The 27,793-nt window shown below is 39.8% G+C and overlaps 1 protein-coding gene and 1 long non-coding RNA gene across 6 annotated transcripts in view; one reads left to right on the forward strand and one right to left on the reverse strand.

Annotated features, from left to right (window-relative positions):
- rdx (BTB/POZ and MATH domain-containing protein rdx) overlaps positions 1-27,793 on the reverse strand; it is a 199,471-nt gene that overhangs the window by 141,485 nt on the left and 30,193 nt on the right. Inside the window, exon 3 of one of the 5 annotated variants that reach the window (XM_076526675.1) lies at positions 5,693-5,824. The exons of the other annotated variants lie outside the window; for them this stretch is intronic. The gene's annotated coding sequence lies outside the window, so the exon portion shown is untranslated. The remainder of the gene's footprint in view (positions 1-5,692; positions 5,825-27,793) is intronic. 5 annotated transcript variants of the gene reach the window in all.
- On the forward strand, positions 17,460-19,376 carry LOC143260576 (uncharacterized). Its single transcript, XR_013034853.1, has 2 exons — positions 17,460-18,729; positions 18,980-19,376. It is a non-coding gene; the product is annotated as an uncharacterized LOC143260576 (long non-coding RNA).

Here is a 27,793-nt window from a genome sequence, read left to right on the forward strand (position 1 = left end):
CGAAATTGAAATAAATCCAATCTTGTCGTGTTGTTAAAAAATAATATACAATAATCGCGTTCTAGTGTCAACATTAGATTCGCGGAGCACAAGAGAACAGCTGTATCATATTAATTTATAAAAGCAACAATAAGACATTTATTCCGATCTTTAACAAGTATTATTGTAACATTTGCCGTAAAATAAATTGAACAAATAACTCGTAAATGTATCTATACGAATAATCGTGAAACAAATAATTAGCTACCGGTCATTTTGACAGGTTCCATAAATCTATCGTTAATATGACCCGATATCGTCGAACATTATAATATTTCTATCCCGCTCCGTACTCTAACGGATTACCCCGTCCAAATAAATCAGATCAATAAATGAATGATTCAGTTCTCGGAGAAAGGATACGATACGTTCGTGGATTCGAAAGCGCGTAGGAAAAAAAAAATCATAAATGCTGCGGATAGATCTAATCTAGGCGAGAATCTCGGATCTCGAGGTAACGCGGACAGAGGCAGCGTCGAACACGCGCCGATTATCTCCGGAGCATGAGCGCGCGGGTATGAGCGGTAGCATGAGCGCGAGCATGAGAGCGCGAGCGTGCCGGTTTGCAGCTCGAGAGATCGACGAGCCATAAAATCAAATTAATTGTACGATCACGCGTCGCCAATGCTCGGTCCGCGTACACGTACCACGTAAGCCTGCGCGTGGGTGTAATTCACGCCCGTGTGCGTGTCCCCCGTGTAGGTGTGGTCCGTTGTGTTACGTGACCTCGTCGTTGTCGTACGGCTGAATAGGCTCGTCAATGGCTCGTTTCATTGAATTAAATAGGCCGTTCGTGCATGAACATAATTACTCGCCGACGAGACGCTGAGGATAACGAGAGAACCGAGCGAAAACACGCACCGGCAAGGAGACGACGAACGAGGTTCCGAAACGAAGACCGGGGGGAGAGAGAAGATACGTGTGTGCGGTCCGCGATTTCAAATGTAAACGTCTGTAATTGGCAAAATGGAAACGGTTTCGAGTCGCGCGAAATAAACGCGAACCGCGGACGCAGGTAGAGAGAGAGAGATAAAGCGGTAGAAAAAGAGAGAGAGAGAGAGAGAGATAAAGCGGTAGCAAGATAGAGTGCGAGAGAGAGAGAGAGAGAGATAAAGCGGTAGCAAGATAGAGTGCGAGAGAGAGAGAGGGGAGAGAGAGAGAGAGAGATAAAGCGGTAGCAAGATAGAGTGCGAGAGAGAGAGAGAGAGAGAGAGGGGAGAGAGAGAGAGAGAGAGATAAAGCGGTAGCAAGATAGAGTGCGAGAGAGAGAGAGAGATAAAACGGTAGCAAGATAGAGTGCGAGAGAGAGAGGGGGGGAGAGAGAGAGAGATAAAGCGATAGCAAGATAGAGTGCGAGAGAGCGAGGGGGGGAGAGAGAGAGAGAGAGATAAAGCGATAGGAAGATAGAGTGCGAGAGGGAGGGAGAGAGAGATAAAGCGGTAGGAAGATAGAGTGCGAGAGAGAGGGAGAGGGGGAGAGAGAGCGAGATGGAGAGAGAAACGCGCTGATTACACGTTTCGACATCGAATCGTGACGCAAACCGTGCCGTCTCTTGGCAAACCGGTACGCGATCGTGGAATCGCATTGTTGTGCGAGCCTCTGTTCTACATTTTCGGAGTCGGGAGTTCCACATTTTCGCAGACGCTGATAACGCGCGATCGCGACCGATCGAGAAGCCCGATCTCCGATAAACGAATCTATCCCGGAACCGAAGTTCGAACGGAAACGCTCGAGGAGCCTCCAATTCGAAATTGCGGTCGCCCCGACCGAACCGCGGACTGCAAAGCCGACTGCTACCCTCGATCGCGAAAGTCTGAGCGCAAGGAGAGACGAGCTCGCATTGCGCAACAATGGTGTAACAGGCGAAAACCGGCGGCTTTCTTGTACGATTCCGGTCGACTGGCATCTTCGACGGACCCGATGATACGGTAATACGGCGATAAGCTTAACCCTTAGCACTCCGAACCATCCTGGACTGCCACTTTTCGGCAGAAACGGGCATTTACAGACCCTCGTATTATTTAGTACGGTTTTGGAACTAACTAACATATTATAATGATATTGGACTTATATGAATTGGCTGAAATCGAGAAATTTGCAAAAGAATCAATATTTTATTTTTATAATTTTGTTATTGTTCGTTTTGTAATTTTGTTTTGTTGTTGTAATCGCTATCTATGCGAACTCTTTCTCTCGTCGCCTTGTTGCTTCGACGATATCGCTATCACTGCTATCGAAACGATAGACTCACTGTAGAAGAAAACCTTCTACAGTTAGAGTCTTTCTAACATATCTGTATAAACGTCTATCCGGAGCTCGTCTTCACTACTACTTGTATCGCGAGACTCATTCGTGTTTGAACGTTTTGCCATTGTTCTAATAAAAAATATGAATAAATACATAGGTTGAAAATTTCTAATTGTTATTACCAACTTATAAGATGATATTTACCAAAAAAAACTTTTACCAAACAATTTGTTTACCAAGAGAAAAATCACTTCTCCGATTTTCTCACTCGTTAGATCTATCTATACCGCTCGACGCTTCGAACCAGATTGAGTTCAGCTGTGAAAATCTTTTCCTCCAGATTTTATGATTATAAATCTCACTGTACAGTGCGTGCTCTATGTTCGCATACCGATCTTTCTTCTACAAACTTGCCTTATCGCTCTTTTCAAATGGCGCCTTTGAAGTGCTCGGACCGTCGTGAGCACGCCTCTCACGTTCTCTCGTCAAAACCCGCTGACATTTCTTGTATATATCTTAGTAATTTTACTATATTTTGATTTGATTTCTTGTGCCATTTCAAGAGAAAACTTCAGGGAGACATGCATGTCTCAAAAAGTTCCGCTGAAATAACTCAATTTCCCGTAATCGCTAATAAACTTTAACCTTTTAGGCACAACGCGCCACTATAGTGGCTTTCGCGGATGTCATTTTTCAAAACGACACGCCACTATAATAGCTTTCGCGGATGTCATCTCTCTGGACGACGCGCCACTATAGTGGCTTGCTCTAGTAGCTCACTCGCTCATCGTTTGAACCAAATAATCGTCTTCATATGCATCGTTTCACACTTCTTTTGTCTTCGCAACGATTTACAACAGTCTACAGGGTGTCCGAAAAATGTCTCGCAATCCGGAAATGGCGGGTTCCTCGGATCATTTGAAGCAACTTCTTCCTTTACAAAAATGTTCTCCGAGGCACCGTTAACGAGTTATTAACGAAAAACAGCGGCCAATAAGAATCGAGTGCGGCTGACGCGAGGCGGCCCAGCCAAGCAGCGCGCGAAGCCCAGTTCCGCTCATTGGCTCGATCGCCTCGCGCCAGCCGAGCTCGCCTCTCATTGGTCACCGTTTTTCGTTAATAACTCGTGAACGGTGCCTCGGAGAACATTTTTGTAAAGGAAAAAGTTGCTTCGAATGGCCCGAGGAACCCGTCACTTTCGGATCGCGAGACATTTTTGGGACACCCTGTATATACAAACAGAATATACAGTATCAGACTCTGCCGTCCAGAGAAATAGCCTCGCGCAGAATTCAGCCGTACCTAAAACGTTAATGTCCCACGAGGGGGGACATCCGAGTGATATGCTAGAATTACGATGTCCCACGAGAGGGGACCGCGGAGTGCAAAGGGTAAAATACGGTAATACGGTAATGCGAATCGAACGTAATCGGGGGACGATTAAACGTAACGATTCCCGAGCAGCTCTCTCGCTCGCGTCCGCTCGCATCGCGCCAACCGCGCTCCAAATCGCGAACAGAGTGTGTCTGTGACTCCGCCGCGCGATAAGTGGACCGAGACCGAGTCCTGTCTCGTCGCAACGAGCCTTTTGTACGAGCCTCCGTGATCTGCCCGGATAATCACCGTAGTTCCTCTCTTTTCGCGTGTATCTCTGCGCCGATCGCCTCGCTCCTTTCTTCGTTCGCCGATCTCCTTTTTTTCCATCGTCTCTTTTCTCCCTTTGTTAATTAGAGGAGACAGGTAACGGTAGCGCTCCGGTTCGTCGCGTTCACACAAATTTGCCGACCTGGATGACCCGGGCGGGTTAATTCAGAGCATTATGCGGGTACTTTGACGGAATAACGATCGGAGGTATACCGTCGCGCTGAATCGCGAATCGCTGGGTCCTGTCGCTTCGGTTCTTCCGCGTCGCGTTCGCAATCTTAATATTAGATCTACCAAGGGGGATTAAAATGACTTGATTCTTATCATTATTATTCATTTTCAGTACGTTTTGTTTTCTAAAATTTTGTATGACTTTTCTTCAAATATGCGAATAACTAACTTTGTGAAACGGTTTTCTTTTTCTTTTTCGTCGTTTTGATGTAAAATTTTATGCAGTATACTGCGATGAGTCTCATATTATGTTTAATTATATTTAATTTAAATATAATATTCTCATATTATTTTTGTACAGTTCAAATAGATTTTTAGGAAACTAAATATATTTTCGTATATCTCTGATGTACAAAATTACCATAAGAGAGGAAATTCCATAAGACCGAAATTCTTCGGCTAATTCGTTTTGACAAGAAAAATGAAACAAACGAACAGATAAATTTGCATTAGTTTCAGAAGTGTGGAATAAATTCATCGAATATAGCCAAATGTGTGTTATAAACCAGGAGCTGTCATTACAGTTGATGAACAATTATTCCCGACCAAAGCCAGATGTAGATTTACGCAGTGCATGCCAAACAAGCCGAATAAGCTTCGTATAAAATTCTGTTTGGCGTCGGATGTAAAAGTAAATATCTTGTAAATGCATTTCCCGGACAGAAATGAGATTATCCGTACCTTTAGGTGAATTTGTCGTCGTAAAACTTATGGAATCATATATTGGTTGCAGAAGAACAGTGACAACAGATAATTTCTTTATAAGTCTGTCATTAGCAACAAAACTGCTAACAAAAAGAATTTCCTTAGTTGGCACCATTAGACAAAATAAGGGAGAACTACCTAAACTTGCAAAATTAAAAAAGGATAATATGACAATACTACCTCGACAATACTTTACAAAACAGAAAATTGTGCTCTTATCATATACAAAAGTAAACTCGATAAAAAAAGTACTGTTACTGAGCTCGAAAAATAAGCCTTTATCTGAAGCTGTGGTATTTTATAACAATAGATATGACAGATGACGTACACTGTTACAAAACCAAATGCATATTTCCATGTAACGTAAACGGTGTCAAATAGCATATTGTGTTAATAATAAAACGAAGAATATTTGTGATACGTGTCACAAACGCGTCTGTGGTACATGCTCTGTTAAAATAATTGTAATTATAAAAAATGTCTTTGACTTATGAGCGTAATTATTTTTAAAATTATTATTATTACGTTATTGTTTTTATTCAGTTTATATTGAATTTTCGCTCATAAAATAGAAAAATTTAGTAGGATATTTTATTTTACTATTTTAGTGAAAATATTATTATTTAGTAAAAAATAGCAAAAATTGCTGTCTTTTCTTAGATGACTTATTAATTTTGAGAACAAGTCATTTTGACCCCACTGATAAAAATAGGTATACGTTAATCGTCGCTAGTTCTTGTGTTAGGGGGGGGGGGGGCGAGTGAGCCGTTAAAATAAGGTTGCTTTTTTATATCGAGAAACATTGATGATACTTTTCGTCACTTACCATGCATATTCTTCGACATTTTGTTTGCGTTGCATTTGATCGACGTTTACTGAAATAATAAATCCCGTTCTCCGTGAACCTCTCGGTCGGCGGTGTTGATCGACGCGCGGTATGGCATTTTGTTTGTTCGATCTATGACAAAAAAGAAAACGGAGTTTTTTCTTTCATAATGGAAACTACGCGTCGCATGAACCTACATCCTGTCTAGAAAAATGTAAAAAGAATGAGACCACGTGGTGGCGTGAAATTTTTATTTCCATAAAAATCGCTCCATTGTTTTCAGAGCCGCGTGTTATCAGTCTACTCGCATTTTTTTTTAAAACAGCTGTTCGTACGACGCGTAGCTCTATTATGAAACGAGCTCTTTATTCTCTATTCTGGATCGAAGGAAAAAGATGCCAGACTGCGCCGCTCGACACCGTCGATCGTCACGGAGAACAAGATTTATTATCTCATTAAACGTCGATTAAAAAGCACCGGAAAAAAAGTCTACGTATCCTTGAAATGTCAGAGAATATGCACGGAAACCGACGAAAAGCTTCATCGACGTTTTACCGTCGAAAAAAATTGCCGAGGAACATCCTCGTTCGAACAGATTCGCTCCCCAATTAGGGAAGCGTAACGAAAATTTCGCTTTCCGAGTTTGCGTCCAAAGTCCGACGCGTCCCGAAACGTTCCGAATCGTTCCGACTCATCGACGACACTTTCCTCGACCGTTACGTTAACGACAGCGTTTCGTAACGGTGGCTACGCGAGATAATGTCTCCGCGAGAGCAGCTGGCATTTAGCTGCCTGCGGCACAAGAGTACATATTCGCGAGCGCATCGCCAGGGTCGCGGTAAAAAAATTCACTCGCACCTAGGTTCATCGAGTTAAATTCGTTGCTTACGAAGCTCGTTGCCCGTTGCTGGCTCGTTATGAAACGCGTCGTTCGAACCGTCGAGACAAGCGAAAGACGTGCGACAGTTGCGCGATCGAAAAGCGCGATCGCGAAATCACCGGGGAACGATTTTGAAATTTCGCCGGCGGTAAATCGTCCGGCGATATTTAACCTTTTAGGTACGGCTGAATTCTGCGCGAGGCTATTTCTGTGGACGGCAGAGTCTGATATGTACTGTACAGAGTCTGATACTGTATATTCTGTCTGTATATACAGGATGTCCCAAAAATGTCTCGCGATCCGAAAGTGGCGGGTTCCTCGGGCCATTCGAAGCAACTTTTTCCTTTACAAAAATGTTCTCCGAGGCACCGTTAACGAGCTATCAACGAAAAACGGTGACCAATGAGAGGCGAGCTCGGCTGGCGCGAGGCGATCGAGCCATTGAGCGGAACTGGGCTTCGCGCGCTGGTTGGCTGGGCCGCCTCGCGTCAGCCGTACTCGATTCTTATTGGTCACTGTTTTTCGTTAATAACTCGTTAACGGTGCCTCGGAGAACATTTTTGTAAAGGAAGAAGTTGCTTCAAATGATCCGAGGAACCCGCCATTTCCGGATTGCGAGACATTTTTCGGACACCCTGTAGACTGTTGTAAATCGATGCGAAGACAAAAGAAGTGTGAAACAATGCATATGAAGACGATTATTTGGTTCAAACGATGAGCGAGTGAGCTACTAGAGCAAGCCACTATAGTGGCGCGTCGTGCCTAAAAGGTTAATTATCCGAGATCGCGATAACGGTGTTATACTCGGCCGATCTGCGAGTATAATTTTTCAATCAGATCGTCCATATCGGCGGTCCGCCGATTAGCATGGTAATGGGGCGGCCGAGTCCTGGAAACCCACTCGTCGAAGGTGCACGTGGGACGACATCGATGGAGCTCGTCGAACGCGCCGATGATCGATCGCTTCCGACGTCGTATTCGGGTGGAACCAGGAAATCGGGAAACTGGGAAATCGAGACGCTCGGCCGCCGTATAAATGATTTATCGAGCGCTTGTCCGAGTCCACGTGATCCGGGAATTGTCCGTAAATTGTCCGCGAGCCAATAAACCATCGCGGCCGCTGATTTATTCGAGTCGCGCGATTCAAGGGCCGAGACTTTCTAAAAGGATCCTTCATTCATACGAGAACCTGTTCGTTATTTCGATTTTATTGGCAACCCGAGCGAGCGAGCGAGCGAGCGAGCGATCGAACGGGCAAACGAGGGAACGAACCAGCGGGAGAAAAACGGAGAAAGAGGGGCGACGATGGGATCGAAAGTGTTTCGTCGAAGCTCGGCAGGCCTTCGGACGTTTCGCAACGATCGCGGCGCGATCGTACCTACTCGTATGTAGGTCTCGAGGGTTTTTGGGAGTAGAATGTCTCATTTGAAACGTTCGCGTCGAACGATCCCCGTAATCTGGTAGAAATCCGAAGGTAGCATCGGTACACGCTTTCTCGAGGGCGCCGTGAAAGAATGAAACGCGTGAAAGTTTCGGGGCACCGGTGAAAAGTCTCGCCGTACCTTCGACGAAAAAGTTCAAGATTAACCGAGCAACACGGCGCAGGAAGCCAAGAGAGCTCCGCCGCGTATCGAACGTTCCGAGAGAGCGAAAGGACCCGAAGCTGCCGGTAGAAATTGTGAAATCTGAATGTACTTACGCGAAGGTGACCTAAAAGTGAAACCGTTTTGCGAGCCGCGTGGAAAAAGCTAAAACTCGGGGATCCCGCTTTCCATCGTTTTGATTTTTAACGGCGAGGACGCGCGCGCGCCCACTGCCCCGGCGACACCTAATCGACGGCAAAGCGGAGAAACGATTCTCGTTGCGTTGACATCGGTGATTAACCCTTTCGCTAAGGAGCGCTTGCGTGAAAATGTGATCGCTGTGAACGGAGCGTATTGTTCAGTAGTTGGCACTGAAGTACGGAATGCTACGAAGCAATCAGAAGTCGTTTCTCTTGCTCTCTAAATTTTACAATGATATTTATTTTATTATATCGATATATATTATTATATTATATATTATTATATATTATATTATATATATATATATATATATATATATATATATATATATATATTTATTATATGATATTGATATATATGATATTTATTTTATTATATTCGGTAATATCGTCTTACCTTCTAAAATATAAAAATTTATGATCATAATTTATTTTCTTAAGTATTATATTATAATGTTCATATAATATCTTTTAATACAACGAAATTACTAATGTATTTAAAGCCGAACGTAATTTTAATAATCAACTTTGGTATGATAAAGTTGAAAGCATGGAACCACACGTAACCCAACATCACATCGTGATTTTAGAATTATAAATTCGTGGTATATATCCGTCGCTGGCGATGTTCTAAAGAAGACTGAAACTGTGTATCGTTAGAATAAAACACAATATCGTCTTGTCGATAGTGTTATACTTCATGATAGTCAATCGTTTAAGGCATGCAGCGTTGTCCAAAAATGTCTCGCAATCCGAAAATGGCGGGTTCCTCGGATCACTCGAAGCAACTTCTTCCTTTACAAAAATGTTCCCCGAGGCACCGTTAACGAGTTATTAACGAAAAACAGTAACCAATAAGAATCGAGTACGGCTGACGCGAGGCGGCCCGGCCAACCAGCGCACGAAGCCCAGTTCCGCTCATCGGCTCGGTCGCCTCGCGCAGGCTGAGCTCGCCTCTCATTGGTCACTGTTTTTCGTTGATAACTCGTTAACGGTGCCTCGGAGAAAATTTTTGTAAAGAAAAAAGTTGCTTCAAATGACCCGAGGAACCCACCACTTTCGGATCGCGAGACATTTTTGGGATACCCTGTATATAAAGTATATATACGCTCTTCGTACTCGCGCGCCCACTTTTCCAGAGCGTATATATACGCTCTTCGTATATGAATGGTCATTCTTCGAGGGCGTATACATATACGCCCATCGGAACGAAAGGGTTAATAATGAACGTCTGTTCGTTTAGCAATGCGACAACCTTCGTTGCGCGATGCGAAAATCGTCGACAGCAATCGGAGCGCGAACAAAGAGAGATAGAAAAGAAAAAGAGAAACGTTATAACAAATGGTGTGGATATGATGTGACATAATGCAGACAAACCTGCAGAAATCCAGGTATGTGGCTGGAGGTAAGGCATAAAATGAGCTACAATAAAAAGTGTACAAATCGCTGGAACGATTAGCAGCGATGAGTAGTGGTTGTTTCGTAGAATTTTTGCTGCCGTAGAATGTGATTCATCGATCAGACGTAATTGTATTCGTAGACAGAGTCGAAGAAATCTGGTTATTCAACGGCTGGGAAGACGCGAGATTTTCCCATTGTTTTCTTTTTGTGGCAGACCTACTATCAGCGGCGATACTTACTTGCCGAAACGATCGCGACCGGTCGTCGATTGCGGGGATCTCTTTCGAAACCGTTTTGGTCCCGATTGCGGAGGAGTTTCGGCGTTTCGGCGTGTCGTCGGTCGTAATGCGCGATCGAGCAAACATTCTAATTTCGCCTAGTTCTCTCGGCCGGTTAGCCGCGCTCGCCTACTTGCATTAGAACGTCGGCTAACCCGAACCGTGTCGGCGATATAGGATTACACCGGTCGCCGCGAGTCGGCTTTCTAAGAGCGTTCCCCCCTTCGGCCGTGGAACGTCGCGTTTTCACGAGAGAAATGGATTACGCGAATCTCGGTTCCCATCGAGCTGGACAGAGACGGAGAACGGCGGAGAGGAAGAGAGAGAGAGAGAAAGAAAGAGAGAGAGAGAGAGAGAGAGAGAGAACGGCGGAGAGGAAGAGAAAGAGAGAGAAAGAGAGAGAAAGAGAGAGAAAGAGAGAGAGAAAGAAAGAGAAAGAGAGAGAGAGACGGAGAACGACGGAGAGGAAGAGAAAGAGAGAGAAAGAGAGAGAGAGAGAGAGACGGAGAACGGCGGAGAGGAAGAGAAAGAGAGAGAAAGAGAGAGAGAGAGAGAGACGGAGAACGGCGGAGAGGAAGAGAAAGAGAGAGAAAGAGAGAGAGAGAGAGACGGAGAACGGCGGAGAGGAAGAGAAAGAGAGAGAAAGAGAGAGAGAGAGAGAGAGAGAGAGAGAGACGGAGAACGGCGGAGAGGAAGAGAAAGAGAGAGAGAGAGAGACGGGGTCACGACCGATCGGATCGATCGAGCCGATAAGCAAAATTTGACAACCACGCGCGGCTAACCGTTCGGCTTTGAGCAAACTGTTCTCGTTCGCGTGGCGTAGCCTTTATCGGGGAAAAGGGCAACCACGGGCTCCAGTTCGGAGAACAGGCTTGGAATAACTCGGTCGATGCATCTGCGACTATGAGGGAAAAAGTCGCAATTTCAAAAAATGCAAGTGAACGCATTAATTGAATTGCAGCATGTAGGATTGCGGCATTTGTCGGCAAAAAAAGCATCGTGAAAGTAGATTCTGTGGACTCGAGAAAATCGAGCGATTTCGAGCAAGATAGAAATTGTCTATCTCAATTGTAACAAACTAAACTGAAATAGTAGTTTGTTTTCTCTTTTAATTACCAAATCGGTCAAAATGAATGGATCCTGATTTTTTTCTGTTACACTTCCTGATAATATATAAATATTTCTAGGAGGACCTTTTACGTACACTTCTTTATCGAAGGATATGTTATGGTATGAATCGTATGAAGTTTAAATAAATCCAGTCTTGACATTGTTATAAAACAATATACGTTACTCGTATTTAGGGCTCGGTAGTTCTACTGTTAATATTACTAGTGTTAATATACTAATTATTAACTCTAGTGTTAATATATTAATTATTAACTCTAGTGTTAGTATACTAATTATTAACTCTAGTGTTAATATACTAATTATTAACTCTAGTGTTAATATGCTAATTATTAACTCTAGTGTTAATATGCTAATTATTAACTCTAGTGTTAGTATACTAATTATTAACTCTAGTGTTAATGTACTAATTATTAACTCTAGTGTCAATATACTAATTATTAACTCTAGTATTGATATACTAATTATTAACTCTATTGTTAATATACTAATTATTAACTCTAGTGTTAATATACTAATTATTAACTCTAGTGTTAATATACTAATTATTAACTCTAGTGTTAATATGCTAATTATTAACTTTAGTGTTAATATATTAATTATTAACTCTAGTGTTAATATACCAATGGGTCGAAAATAATGCAGCAGCATATTTTTAACACGGTGCACTCTTTATGGTGACAGAAGATAAGGCGTATTTTTTAATAAAATTTCGCATTATCTAATATAATTTTTCGCACTATAATATAATATATATACTATAATATATACTATAATATAATAGTAGTATATTAATATACTATAATATAATATTCGTATTATTTAACATAATCCATTATATGGTCCGTACAGATTTAACGTAATAATTTAAGCAATCAGGCTTATCCTACTTTCTCTATCTCTATTTCTCATTTGACCTTGTGCCAAACCATTCTGAACCTCTGTATTCGTTGATTTTATAACTAACGGACAAGTTTCCGTGCAAACTCGACGATGAAACAAATGTTCCAGGTAAATATTATTCGCTCGGCGCGAGCCAGAGGCGTGTTATCCGAAGAATCGAGGCGCACCCTGTCCGTTCGCGTTCAGGTGAACGCGACGAGCGACGCTGCGAGAGGATTCGACAACTATCGGAGCTCCTCCCTCGCGATTCGCGGAACACGAAAATCGATGCGCGAGCTGCCCGGATTCCCGGCGAAAATGCTCGCATCCTACAAAGAGGTTCTTCGGTCTTCGGGATCCGGGCGAACGCAGCTTGCAGAGATTTGTATCGGGCAATGTTGTTTATGGTTGGGCCATGTGCTTTGGGTCCATCAGCCTGATGCTCGAACGGGCACAGTGGGGTTAAAGACCTCCAAAAGCGGCAAAATGTCCTATGTATGTAAGATATTTTTATGGGAATTCGGACTATGATTTTCGCGGGGCTGGTGAAGAATATTATACTATACTATATATAATAATAATAATAATAATAATAATAATATACTATATAATAATAATAATAATATACTATATAATAATAATAATAATATACTATATAATATACTATATAATAATAATAATAATATACTATATAATATACTATATAATAATAATAATAATATACTATATAATATACTATATAATAATAATAATACTATACTATAATAGTAAATATTTTTGGAAATAAATATTTTTGCTAAATATTTCTGAAATACTATTTACCATATGTAAAAAACTACTATTTCAAAGACAGTTTATTTGATAAATTCTGCGTTACACGAGAAGATAGAAATATTTTTGATTTATCTTTTCATGTAACGCAGAATTTATCAAATAAACTGTTTCTCAAATAGTAATTTTTTGCATATGGAAATAGTATTTCAGAAATATTTAGCTATGTAATATCCACATGTATAACTACTATTTCAAAAGAAAGTTTATTTGTCAAAATTTCTTTATTACACGAGACGATAAAAATATTTGTAATTCTATTTTCTATATCAAAAATCTATTTTTCCCCAGCCCTGACGATTTGGCGCGATCTTCTTTACCATTCTGGCATCGGAATCGTTCGAAAATAAAATCGTCGCTTATAATTGTCGCTTATAATATTATTTTCAATTAAACAATGAGTGATTACGCCAAACGTCGCTTTTATCTTAGAAACGTTCTCCCGCAGCTACCCCAGCGGACCTAGAATCTCTCCGCGTTCCTCGATAATACGTTCGGGCGTTGAAAATCTGGCTTCAATTTTCAACAATACATATATCCGTCGTGATATTTCAATTGTCGGAACCGTCGTTCTCGCTGACGATTCGCGCGACGATACTAACAAGGGTGAAACGTGTCACGCGAGTCGGCGCGACGGCAACGAGGAGATTCGAACGAGGGTAATGGAAAATCGTGATAATGGCCACGACGAAGGAGACCCGGGAGGAGTAAAATGCTGGCGAGGCATTAGACAGATAGGATGCTACGTAGAAAAAGAGAAGCAGATGGATATAGAGAGAAAGAGAGAAGGAGAACGTCGACGACGACGACAACGACTAGTTTCTCGAGTGATGCGACCCTGTTTCTAAACGGCGCGCGCTTCAAGATCGCTCGTAAATCAACGGCACGGCACGGGAATGCTTCGTTTTCATTATCGACTGACGAAAATTAAAGAACACAGCCTCTACCCGCGTTTCTATTCTGCTGGTAAGACAATGCGTTTTCTCTTTGCTCGAGAGAACGATCAACGGAAAACCACCCTCTCGAAGTTCTTTCACGCCGAACCTCGACGGAACGTTGTTCTCTTTTTGCGCCGTTTTTCCAACGAACAGTTCGAAGAATCGAAATCGATCTCGCCAAACTGCTGAAGCATCGAGTCGTATGGCAATCGTATGGCAGCCTTATGACAGTCGATTGCTCGGAAAGCGACGCGGCCACTCTGCTCAATTTTCGCAGATAAAGATCAGGGTCGAAAGCGGAGTTCGACGTCTCGATGCTTTCCAAGTAATTAGGAATTATATTTCGTCTATTTATTGAACAGCTCTTCTTGTATGCAGCATCGAAAGATTTAAGGGATCGCACACTATTTTATTTCGTGAACCGTCTCATAATATATGGATCACAAAATTGTATGATAATTATAATAATAAATTGTATAATTATAAAATAATAATAATAATAATATGTGCAGCATCAAAAGATTTAAGGGATCGCATACTATTTTATTTCGTAAACCGTCTCATAATATATGGATCACAAAATTGTACGATAATAATAATAATAATAATAATAATAAATTGTATAATATAATAATAATAATAATAATAATAACAAATTGTATAATAATAATAATAATAATAATAATAATAATAATAATAATAATAATAATAATAATAATAATAATAATAATAATAATAATAATAATAATAATAATAATAAATTGTATAATATAATAATAATAATAATAACAAATTGTATAATATAATTATAATAATAATAATATGCAGCATCAAAAGATTTAAGGGATCGCACATTATTTTATTTCGTAAACCGTCTCATAATATATGGATCACAAAATTGTACGATAATAATAATAATAATAATAATAATAATAATAATAATAATAATAAATTGTATAATATAATAATAATAATAATAATAATAACAAATTGTATAATATAATAATAATTATAATAATAATAATATGCAGCATCAAAAGATTTAAGGGATCGCACATTATTTTATTTCGTAAACTGTCTCATAATATATGGATCACAAAATTGTATGATAATAATAATAACAATAAATTGTATAATAATAATAATAATAATATGCAGCATCAAAAGATTTAAGGGATCGCACACTATTTTATTTCGTAAACCGTCTCATAATATATGGATCACAAAATTGTATAATAATAATAAATTGTATGATGATAATAATAATAATAATAATAATAATAAATTAATCATCCTAAGTTGGTAAACACGGTTGTGATGTACGGCCGAAGGCTCGGCGAGGGTGAGAAATTTAGTCGACAGCGAGGAAGTTAAATGGAAAGGCGTGAGCGAGAGTCGAATACGAACAAAGAAAAGCCCGTTCGAATATGCAATTCGTTTCAATGATACCTGTCCAGGTTAAATGAAATAGAGATAACTTTGTCTCGTTTTATATTTCGCGTGAATAGTTACAATTATTTTCCATTATTCTGTTTTGTTATCAAATAAAAGTGACTTCGCGCGTGTAAAATACAATCACGTGGCAAGCTGACCTCAACGGTATTCATAGAACGATACAGATATAGAAAACCAGATATAATTGAACGATCTGAATTATCTCCACACGTGATAAAGAGTTTTCCCCGCGAATAAGGTAACAGTACCTATTATGGAACGCTTTTCTCTCATAAAAGGCATAAGATTTATCATCGATTTTATCACAACTTAAAAGTGATGTTATTAAATATTTATACTACTATAGGTAACGTAACGAGCTTTGATACGCTTATTTAATATGAATAAAAAATAGTACGAGTGAAGGACACGTGTGTGTACCTATTATGGTACGACGTTTTCGTATCGCGTTACCGCGTTTCATAAGTCGGGACAGCGAAAAAATTGGGGAACACAATATGTTCACAGTATAAAAATTCGAGTAAACATTCGTTTTTACAGCTGACTGATACATAACAGCATTCGTGCGAGTGGACTTGCAAAGAACAACGTCCCAAAAATACGACCAGGAATTTTTACTTTTCCACTTTCATAAGCTCCATCTATTTTTTATCGATTATTTCAGCTACCGTTTCGCGCAGGGGTCACAATTCAGCGTTGTTTCGTAACAGGTGCTTCTACCTTAACCATTTTGGTGCTGAGCAAAAGCACCGTACCTATGCGAGTATGTAATACCGGATCAATTTGTCGAATTTGCTAAGGTTTGAAAATAAACTCATAAAAACCAAAGTAAGAATGATATTTAGCAAATTCAAAAAGAAACATATTACGAAATAAAGGGAGAATAAAATAATTATTAATAAATTAATAAAGTAATTGTGTTTAAATAAGTTTGTTAGAAATCGTACGAATAACATAAATATGAAACAGTATGAAAAAGAGAAAAATCAATTTTCTTTTTAGAAACGGTATTTGCACATAAGAATAACCATCGTTTGATCATGGCTTCGTGTAGATCACCTAGTATGAAGTATACTAGATATTGCAGTTTCAATCACTTGTAACGAAATAACTGATATCGGACCACAGAACTATAATATAATACATATATATAATAATATAATATAATATTTATATATATAATATATAATATATTATACTTTAGTTCTGTGGTCCGATATCAGTTATTATATAATTATTATACTAAACTATAATTATAATTATTATATATTATATTATATATATTATATATTATTATATATATATAATTATTATATATTATTATATAATTATAATTATAGTTTAGTATAATAATTATATAATAACTGATATCGGACCACAGAACTAAAGTATAATATATTATATATTATATATATAAATATTATATTATTATTTATATTTATATATATATTATATTCATATATTATATATAGTAATTATATATATACAATATATAATATATTATATAATATTATAATATAATTAAAGTATAATATAATTTGCTACAAAACAAGTGAATTGGAATAGCTAACCTTTTGCACTCGAGTGGAGACTCTGAGACACCACTAATATTTGTTATATCACCTTTTAGGATAACTTTTATATTAACAAAGTTTACATTTGAAAAATTGTTAAGAGTGTAACTGTTGCGCGAGTCCCAAGAGTCAATTTTCATATATGCACAAAATGCATTTTCTCGTATAAAATAGAAATACTAAGTTAGAAAAATGATTTTATATTTTCAGTTGAAATAGCTTCGAGTACAAAGAGCTAATATAACGTTACTGAAAAACAATGTTAGTATTATTATAAATATTTATATTTCGCGTTATCTGGCTATTAAAAATGTGTGATATTTACTCATCGTTACTCGCACAAATAATTGATTTAGCATCGATGCTTACTAATGCATACGAATATCATACTAACGCATTCCGAATAGTTAGGCGCCATCGAATACGCAACGATATAACATCGTTGACACTTTCCGCAAGTGTTTCTAAACAACGGTATATCGTTCGGCCCGAAAATGGTTAAAAAAACGAAACCTCGGCATCTCGAGGTAGGGTCGCAGAGCACGGGTGCAGAGTTAGGCGGCGTCGCGCATGAGGTTATGTATCGTTAAAAGGACGACACGCGCGCGAAGGCGGCACATAAGCCGGCACTTCCGAGGATGATGCGGATCAGGGAAAGTGATGGCTCCGTTGCTTCGGCGGTGCGCGTCTACGCGTGTGTTCGCGCAACAGAATTGGCCGGCGGCCGATCGAAAAGCGAAGAAAGAGGAGGAAGAGAAGACGGGCGGCAGAGAAGGAGGAGGCGCGGCGGCGAAGGAAGTGGAGGGGAAAAAAGGCGGCGACAGTCTCGGCCGCGAGATCCACGGAAACGGGAATCGGCGGCGACCGTGCGGCGACCGCCGACCGCGCGACGGGTATCGAGTGCGGCCTGGTTGATCGGGAGGTGGCGGATCGAGAGGCAGCGTGAACAAGCGAGGAAGGGGGGAGGCAACGAACGAGGCGAGAGAGGGCAGGTAGTCGCGTGCCACTTAGCCCACCAAGAAACGCGGTCATAGCCTCGGCACGTCTGACTCGTCGGCGCCGTCGCCGTCGGCCGCGTCGGAGTCCGCTCGAGAACCTGGCCGCGCTTCCAAGATCTTTCGATCCGCGACCGGCCCGAGTGGATGGATCCTTTTGCTCTGCGCCCACGCCGGGTTCGCGGAGCGTCGCCGATTCCCGCCGAGAAATCGGAATCGCCGATCGAGGGGATCGTTCCGGTTTAATCGGCCGACGATCGTGCAACGATCGTGCGACGATCCAGTGTCGGAGCGAGCAGGAACTCAAACTGGAAATACAAATCGAGTACCTCGAGGAAAATCTCGCGAGAGAGAGAGAGCGTCTTGCGCGGCAAGTACCCACGAGCTTGTGACACGAAAATTCAGTGAAATTGCTTGCCTCCACTCGCAGCCCGCGTGGGCGTGACTCCGCCAACTTCCGATTTCGTCGCGAGCCGTTGCAGCGCCTCGCTCGGGCTGCGAGTCCGCTTCGCAGTAAACCCGATTCCGAGCGGAATTCACCGAAGCGGCGCGCCGTTTTTCGGCTCGAGAGTACAGGATTAGACACCCCGGCGGGCACCCGACTCTCTTCTTCCTCTTTCCTTCTCTCCGTATCGGCATAAGTAGACTAGAGGATTTCATGGATTGATGCAAAAAATGAAACAGCTCGGATACGGAACTCCGAAGACGTTTGAAGAATTTCACTTCGGCGCGGACGAGGATTTTCTGAAGTCCTAGGTTATATTTTTCTCGAGATGCTGGAGAAATCTACGAGAGACGCAAACAATGAGGAGAATGAACGATCTAGCCTCAACTTTTGCAACGTTCACGATCGATATGTCGACATTCGTCCGCGAATGGATTAAGAACATCTGTACGTTGTTTTTAACTTGTTACAATTATTAGGGTGTCCCATAAGTTCTTTCCTTTTTTCTGATGCGAAACGATTACACGATATTTGTTGTTTAAGATTGATTTATCGAGTTATACAGGGTTCCCCGGAAAGAATCATCCGATTTCAAAAATTTATATTTTAAAAAATTACACACAGAAGATTATAATTCAAACACGAATATAACGGGAAAATGTGCGAGTTTTACTTTTTATTATTTTTTTCTCAATAGGTGACACTAGCTGTTTGCTTGTTGCACCAAACCGTTGGGATTGGTCGCAGTTCATCCGATAATATGGTTCTACACAGTTGGCCTCCGAGATCACCCGACCTAACCCCATGCGACTTCTTCCTTTGGGGATTTGTGAAGGATCTTGTCTTCGTATCGCCTTTACCTACAAGTGTAAATGAACTGAACAAACGCATTTGTGATGCTGTACAAACAATTACCAGAGATACGTTACACCGTGTTTGGCAAGAACTTTCATATCGCAATGATATCATACGTGTAACGAAAGGAAGTCATATCGAACACTTGTAAACAAAAACTCGCATATTTTCCCGTTATATTCGTGTTTAAATTATAATTTTCTGTGTGTAATTGTTTAAAATATAAATTTTTGAAATTGGATGATTCTTTCCGGGGAACCCTGTATACGAACCGTTCTGCTCTATCACCTTCTTCCATCTTTCAAGAAGCCTCATTATGCCGCCTTTCCAAGATTGTTAACGGCTTATTTGCGAAATATCGATCAAGGTGCGTTTTTATTTCGCTTACGAGCTTAAACCGTTTTTCACGGAGAGAATTTTTTAACGAGAAGAACAGAGAATTTTTTACGAGAAGAAGTAATAAATTGGATGGAGCAATGTCTGGAGAGTACGGAAAATGAGGTAGAACGTTCCCAAGCAAATTGCAATAGTTTTTGTCTTACGACCAGCGCAACATGCGGTTTTTCGTTGTCGTGATGAAAATTTGACGGTGTGGAACTTTCAATCGATTCGCATATTCCATCTGGATCAAATGCTTATGTACCGTTGTCCTGGGTATGTTAGTGGCATCTGCTATCTCGCGCGCGCTATATCGCGAATTTTCAGCGAGCATATCTTTGATAAGGTCCGCGTCCGTCGTGGTTGGACGGCCGCCGCGGTCTTCATCTTTCAAATCATAATTGCCAGCTCTAAATCTCTTAACCCTTTCGCTACGGCGGTTCAGTCCGCCGTAGCGCCACTCCTGAACGGAACCACCCGCCGAAATTGTGCACATTGCGCGTGGATAGTGTATTTGGGAAGAAAAGGGATTTTTCTTTAAAACAATATAGTTATAATTTCTGCATAAGGTATAAAGTTATTTAATAGGTAAAAAAAGTTTCATTAACAATGGAAAAAGTGAAGAAATAATATATAATATACAGTAATAAAATAAAACATAATATTCATAATACAAAACATAATACATAATAATTAGTCCTAAAGTTAGTACTTTCGATTTTCTATCCCTTTATGACATGTAACACAATAATAATGGGAAATGCAGGTAGAACAAATATAACTTGAATGGTGTGTCGTTTATTTCGGACTGTCGTTTGTTTGTTTCGTCAAAAGATTCACGCAATACCAGCATGTCGGATATATCCGGCGTTCGGCTCCGCGAGTGTTCATATGGATGACGGATATATCCGTCGTTCGGAGCGAAAGGGTTAACACTTAGCCGACCGCGCGCGCCACAGAGACCTGTACGGTTTCCACCGCGCTCGGGAAAGCCAAACTGCGCTGTCCACCGCGCAGTTTTCTGAGGTAGCGCGGACTGAAATTCGCTATTTGAAATCAAAAACGTCCGAAAATGATTTATGCGATCAATTATATCTTACGGTAACAATTTCGTTCAACGATCTCACATATTGCTTATACAAAATTCGAATTTAAAAGTTTATAATAATTATTTTTTAATGGTTATTCAAAAAGTGTAGTTAATAGAGTCAGAAAATTAAGGACAGTAAAGATGACGGATAAATAACGTAACTCAAATATGGAACAAAAAAGCAGTAATATATCGTGATGTTCAGGCATTGTGTTGATGCACGCAGTTCGATCATATGCTTCAGTTCAACTCTGATATCATCTTCTGTCCGATCATCGACGCCATTGACAATAACATTTGATTCCGAGTCATCGGCGGAATCATCTTCCGATTCACTCGAAAGGATTCGTCGATTAGTCTGATATATGGGAACGATGGTGCTATTATCGTCGTCAACTTCACAATCACTTATCAGTAGATCAATGTCTTCAGAACAGTCTGATAGTGTGTCCATAAACAACTCATCGCTTGAATTGTCACTCATGTTTCTGGACATTTTTAGGGATATTTTTTCTATACTTCGTTTCACACCACTTGTTGAGAGTCACAGCAAGGAGCTTGGCTTCTACACTAATATTTGCAAGTTGAGCGGAGTCTTATATGTTCGAAAATGTCGTGAGAGTGGGATGTAGGTAGCATTTCGATTTCTAATGGGTGTGGTGTTGGTGTGCTGGTGTGCATTTTATTATATGTTGTACTCTATAGAAATAAGAAGCTCTACAGAGAAAGAAGCGTTCCTCGGGTCAAAGTGGTAGATCTACCTGATCGATCGGCTAAGTGTTCTAATAAAATAATTTTATGGCTGGTAGAGGCACCTTCGGAAACCCCGAACATAAAGAACCGTAATAATGGGCAATAAAAGACTTCAAAAATTAGTGCATGTTATTATAATTATGTTGTACTCTATAGAAATAAGAAGTTCTACAGAGAAAGAAGCGTTCCTCAGGCCAAAATGGTAGATCTACCCGATCGGTCGGCTAAGTGTTAAACCAATCGCGGACTGTCCTAATAGTCGTAGAACCATCAGCGTTTGCAGTGTCCTCTGCCCTATCACTTTTTTGTTAAAGCAATGAATCATATCATGCCAGAAATGCTTCTTTTGGCTATCCATATTGAACGGCGCAGAAAAGATTTGATAAGGAACTTTGTCACCCACGAAACGTACTCTAAAAGAGCTCTGGGACGACTGAAACCGATACCCTAAACGGCCAAGAGATAAGCCTGCCTGTTTATATAAACACAGCCAGTTAGATTCATTCATAGCGCGGCGCGGAAAGAACTTATGGGACACCCTAATATTAAAAGAGGGCAGACGTCAATTTATGGCCCACGCGATTAACTTAGACGATCTTTATTTCGCATAAGGATCTGCGGAGAAAAGAAACGATTTCAGGCTATGTCAAGGTGGCCGACCTTCTCGAGACGTTGAATCCGAGGAAATTGATATTTTCTCGGGATCAGAGGGCAACATCAAACAGCACGGTAAAACGCTCGCCATGGCCGGTGCGTTAACGCGCGTCCAACCTTCCCTCGAATCCGTTGACCTTGAGTATGCACGAGGTTGCTTCGGAACCTTTCAAAGACGAAGCCTCGGACTACGAAGGCAGGTCGGAGCACAACCCGTTTGCAACCCGTCCGCAAACACACTGGGTCTCCTTCTTATCGTTTCGGGAGCGCTGTCTTTGCCTTCCGCAACTTTCCTGATCGCGGGATGCAAATTTACCTGATATTTATTCATTTACGGGAAGAAATCCCTTTGGATGGCAAACAATAGCTTAACGGTAGCAGTCGAAAGAAAATCCAAATGTTCGCAGAAGGTATTAACATTTCTAAAAGTCTTGTTTAAACTGTTATCGACGTCGTAAAATCGTGGTACGATTCTCTCGTTCCAAAATAGTATGGCGCCGAATGGATGTTCGAGATAAGATAAAATGAAAACGGTCAAGAAATGGACCCATCGTGATGACTAGACTGCGGATTTTTATGCAAAATAAAAATTGTGCGTGACAATTGTTCGAAACAGAAATGAGATGAAAATGTATTTCTTCTTTTAACGCTAGATTTACGGAACCCGTCAAAATGACGGGTCGATAATTTTTTAATTCACGATTATTCGTATCGTGAAGACACATTTATTAATTCAATTTATATATTATTATTTTATTTACTATTATTTTTATATATTATATTTATTATTATATTATTTACTATTATTTTTATATATTATATTTATTATTATATTATTATATTATTTATTTTTATATATTATTACTTTATTAGTTATTATTATTTTTTTTATTAATTCAATTTATATATTACTTAGGGCAAATGTTGCAATAACACTTGTTAAAAATCAGAATAAATGTCTAATCGTTACTTTTACAAACTAATACAAAACAGCTGCTTCTCGAGCCCCATAAATCTAGCGTTAACCATCCCAATAAGTCCAGAATAATTTAACAACATCCTTAAATTGTACAACGTCTCTACAGCTTTGCATTTGACGTATTCATTTTTGTCATAAGCGCATAAAATCCGTCGTCTCGCGACAACTTCAAACGCAAATAAGAGATCGAGCAAACTGCATAAGGCGTGTTCGAGGAGGACGAAGTTTAAATCTCAGCATAGTATATTCATAGTTATCGTGACCAAATTCCATCGTACGGAAAGCACATAATCGCAAAAATCGGTATTCGATACTTTCGAGCTGCTTTCAATCTTTCCCTCGAGCGACGATAGGACAGATTGTTCTTATAGCGGGTTTGTCACGAAGGATCCATCGTGACGGATATGAATGGCAACGGGAATGAAAAATTGCAGCGAGCGGCGAACACGAGCACGTTGGAAACAAAGCGACAAAGTGGCCCAGGGGCGTAGCCACTAGTGGGTCGTGGCCGAGAGAAGATGCCTATCGCGGGGACGATTCTACTGGACGAGAGAAGGTCGCCGATTTCACGAGTTCCCGCACTTTTACTCGACGACGACGACGACGACGACGGCAACGAAGACGACGACGACGACGACGGCGGCTGCGGCGGCGGCCTGCTCCCGAAACCCTCATACCTCGATGCGCGATGCATGATACGCGGTGCACGATACGCCAGTAGAGATATCTCCATTTCCTACCTCTTCCTCTTCCTTTCTCTCCGCTTCTTGTATTTCTGGTCATCCCGAGGAACGCGATCGCTCGCGCGAACATACGACAGAATAATACATCGACGCGACGCACGCGTGCGACCGAATTGAATCATTCTCGACAATGATCGGACTACTCACAGAAATGTTGACACGAATTTGCTGAATATAAAGTTAGTTAACACGTTGAATGCCACACGCCCCGGTTTTACAGAAATTGTCCGTGGCGCCACGATGAATTTTCTTTTATGCGATACGTATAATGTTGAAATATTAGGTCTACCGAAAAAGTTTTGTCGGACAATGTCATTGCAAATTTCAATAGATATGCACAGATTCGTGTGAGACATATATTTTTGAACAATGTTGCTCACAAATTGCCCTCACGCTGGCAAGAGATCATAAGTAACGACGGAAATTATATCGTACGATAAATATTACTAAATTTATGAAAAATCTATTGTTTCCTTTCATTTCTTAAACGGACAGAACTTTCCGGTAGACCTAATATTATCTGCAATAGATAAGTCACAGTGTATAACCATGTTTGACATGTTAATTGCGACAGGGGTCCACTGTTTGAATCGACGATGGTAATAATGCAAAATTTTAGATATTCACATTTCTTTTAAATTATATATATTCCTATCAATTTGGGCGCGCCGGTCACCGGTGGCACCCATGGCGTCACCGCCAAGTTAAGTGCCGGTCACCGGTGACCCCCGTGGCATTCAACGTGTTAATCGGCAACAATACTTTAATACGTTACTATACCAGACAAATTTTCTTCGTTCAGGTCCTGTAACAAAAATTACTATCCTAGCGAACGACTATAGTGTCGCAATTGATCTTTTCGGTGTCTCTATTGTTAAATATCGAAATTAGAGATTATAATCACTGCGCTGATATCTTCAATTACGTGCTCTAATGGGCTTTCCCGTTTATAAGTATATAAATAAATAATAACCGTAGCCGCGGGTTTGGAGGAGCCAATTATAATTCCAGACGAAACATGGACATCTTCGAGACCGATCGAGCCATTACTCGACTGTGCGTATATTTCTGGTTAAGTGCCGGTCACTGGTGTTAATAACTTGAAATTTGACAAATCTTTTAAAGTTAGTCGCTATCTCCTGATTCGGTAGTCTGTTATTCACGACCACTAATTTGCATATTATTAAAAATTCTCAATTGAACAGAGAATTCTCTTCTTCATCTGCATAGGTTACATAGGGTGTTCGGAAAATTGTGGTACAACCGGCAAGGGATGATTCTACATGCAAAAAAATAAATCGAGAAAAAGAAATAACATTATCTTATTTGGGGCTCCGTTTTCGAGAAAACTGAGTTGAAAAATGCGTCAAATTCGCGTGGCTTGTAATACGACGAGAAGTAGAATTGGTATATCATGACCACACGCGCCAGTTGATTCCTGTTCAATGGTATTACTTCCTCAACCTAATTTTTTTCAGAAACGGAGCCTTAAATCAAAAAATGTTATTCCTTTTTCTCGACTTATTTTTGTACGTAGAATCACTCCCTAGCCGGTTGTACCACGATTTTCCGAACACCCTGTATATTCTCCGAATTCAGAATAATCTTGACCGGTCATTTTTGATATCTCGAGGTATGGATTTCTTTCAAAAAAGAAAAAAGAAGATGAATAACATCTGGTGGTCGGCGCAGAAAAAGATTCTACAGCAATGTAATATAGCACCCTCTTGGTACGACACAATCAAAACTGCAGAATATTTTCAGTCAAGATTTTACGAAAAAAGAAGTTTCTTAATTATGAACGAAAATTATAGGGTAATGAAGCTTTCGGAAATAATTAACGTTATGTTCATAGAACAAGATGTATTAAATTTTCGATTCAAAAGCGCAAAAATTTAGCCCACATGCTTTTTGAAATTCCCTATGTTCCGGGTGCATTTGTAATTATTATTTATTTATACTGTAATTATTATTATTATTATTTATTTATACTGTAATTATTATTATTATTATTTATTTATACTGTAATTATTATTATTATTATTTATTTATACTGTAATTATTATTATTATTATTTATTTATACTGTAATTATTATCATTATTATTTATTTATACTGTAATTATTATCATTATTATTTATTTATACTGTAATTATTATTATTATTTATTTATTTATACTGTAATTATTATTATTATTATTTATTTATACTGTAATTATTATTATTATTATTTATTTATACTGTAATTATTATCATTATTATTTATTTATACTGTAATTATTATTATTATTTATCGATCGACCACCAAGCAATTAATTAAAAATTGAACGTTTTGTCGATTCTTGTTCATAACTGAATATTTTACTGTTATCGGTAGACGATTCTTGTCGACGCGACGTTTATGGGACACCCTGTAGAAAGGAGGACCGCGAGGTCGACGTGAAAATGCGTAGGAAAAGCAGGCGTTCCCTTTGGACTAGGCCTCCTAGGCGAAAGTGTTTTTCAGAGGTGAAAGTAAAATGGGGGAAACGGCGTGGAGGGGTAGGGAAAGGAGAAAGAAAGAGAGAGAGAGAGAGAGAGAGAGAGAGAGAGAGAGAGAGAATGGGAGACTGCTCCAAACTTCGAACCGCAGGCGATACCCGCAACCCAAGACAAAAGAGAAATCAGAATAATTGGAAGAAACGCGGTATCGTTCTATAGCAGGCGTGCTGCGCCTTGCCTCACCTCGCCTCACCTCGCCTCGCCTCGCCTCGCCTCGCCGCGTATTATTCGCTTCTCGTTTTAGCGTGGTCGCAGAAAAGGCGGGGGCGAGGAGAGAGACGCGGAAGAATGGAAAGAAAAAAGAACGCGGGAACTTTCTCGGGAAGGGGGGGGGGGGGGGGCGCAACCACAGAAATTGCTACGAGTGTCGACGTCGACGCTGGTCCGGGTCGAACGCTAAGGGATCTGCACGCGCAACCGCTTGTCGCGAATCGCGGAACGCGGATCGCAAACCGCTGCAATCGTTTCGCCCGTTCGCAGCAACGGAACGATTACAACTCGTTTATAACTGTTTAATTTCATTATAACTGTTTAAATCGCTTACTCATCCGTGCCAATCGTTTATTGCCCATCCTCGCAACTTCTTTCGCAATTCTTTTCATTCGTTTAAACACTCCGCCGTCGCTGTTCTTCGCAAACATCCTTAATTTTGATCGCATTGTTGTCATTGTTATTAATGTTATTATTGCTCTTAGTATTGTTATTATTACATACCATAGATATTACATTACAGAATATTATTACATTAACTTTATTATATTATTATTATATATATTATATATTATATATTATATAATAATATATTATATATTATATATTATATATTATATAATATATTATATATATTATTATTATATTAGCTTTATTATAATATTATTATATTAACATTAACATATTACATTAACCATAATATTATTACATATTATGGTTAATGTTACTCGTAGGGTAGGTCTTTGACTTTGTTTACGGGTACAATTAATTTCATATTTATCCAACAATACGTATCAATTCTTTTTTATTCTCTTTTGTTCGGTAAAAAAATTTGGTTATCCTTTTATTCAACATAAAAATTGAGAGATTAGCGGATGTATAGAATTTCGCGTAAACAGTGTTAAAACGGATGAAGAGTTGAAACAGAAAGTCAACAGATACATTATTCGCTCTGCTATATTTTTCAATTTGATTGATAGTTTTGTCGAGCGTTATATAGTGTTCACTGAAATTCCAACACAAGAAGTTTATATGTCCTATCGGATGTGATGTAACTTTTAAGTTTGTTCACTTTTGGATAGAAAAATTTAGCATGTCTCATAAAACAAGCATATAAAGACCATTATGCCCAAAAACGGACCAAAGGTCTGCCGACAGTAACTGGCTCAATCTCCTGTCGCATGTGATGTAACTTTTAAGTTTGTTCACTTTTGGATAGAAAAATTTAACATGTCTCATAAAACAATCACATAAAGACAATTATGCCCGAGAACGAATCAAAGACACAGCAATTGGTCTCCCGACAGT

Source organism: Megalopta genalis, chromosome 15, assembly GCF_051020955.1.
Source record: "Megalopta genalis isolate 19385.01 chromosome 15, iyMegGena1_principal, whole genome shotgun sequence".
NCBI lineage: Eukaryota > Metazoa > Arthropoda > Insecta > Hymenoptera > Halictidae > Megalopta > Megalopta genalis.